Below are 267 nucleotides of genomic sequence, written 5' to 3' on the forward strand. Positions count from 1 at the left end.
AATCAGCCTCCTGGTGAGGCGGGAAGAAGGCGCTGATTGGACAGAGTGTTTTGATCAGGCGAAGACGAAGCGGCGGCCGTCTTAGTTGAGGGCAAGAGCGGCGCCGTCCCGTCTCGCCGCCATGTTTGTAAAGGGCAAACCTCCCCCTTTGCCCTTCGGCCGCCATCTTTGCCAGGGGCAACGGGGGTTGTGACTCTCCCAGCACCCTAGGCCGCCATCTTTGTGAGGGGCCAAACCTCGCCCCGCCCAGTTGAGCATCCCGCTCTC

Source organism: Lepidochelys kempii, chromosome 23, assembly GCF_965140265.1.
Source record: "Lepidochelys kempii isolate rLepKem1 chromosome 23, rLepKem1.hap2, whole genome shotgun sequence".
NCBI lineage: Eukaryota > Metazoa > Chordata > Testudines > Cheloniidae > Lepidochelys > Lepidochelys kempii.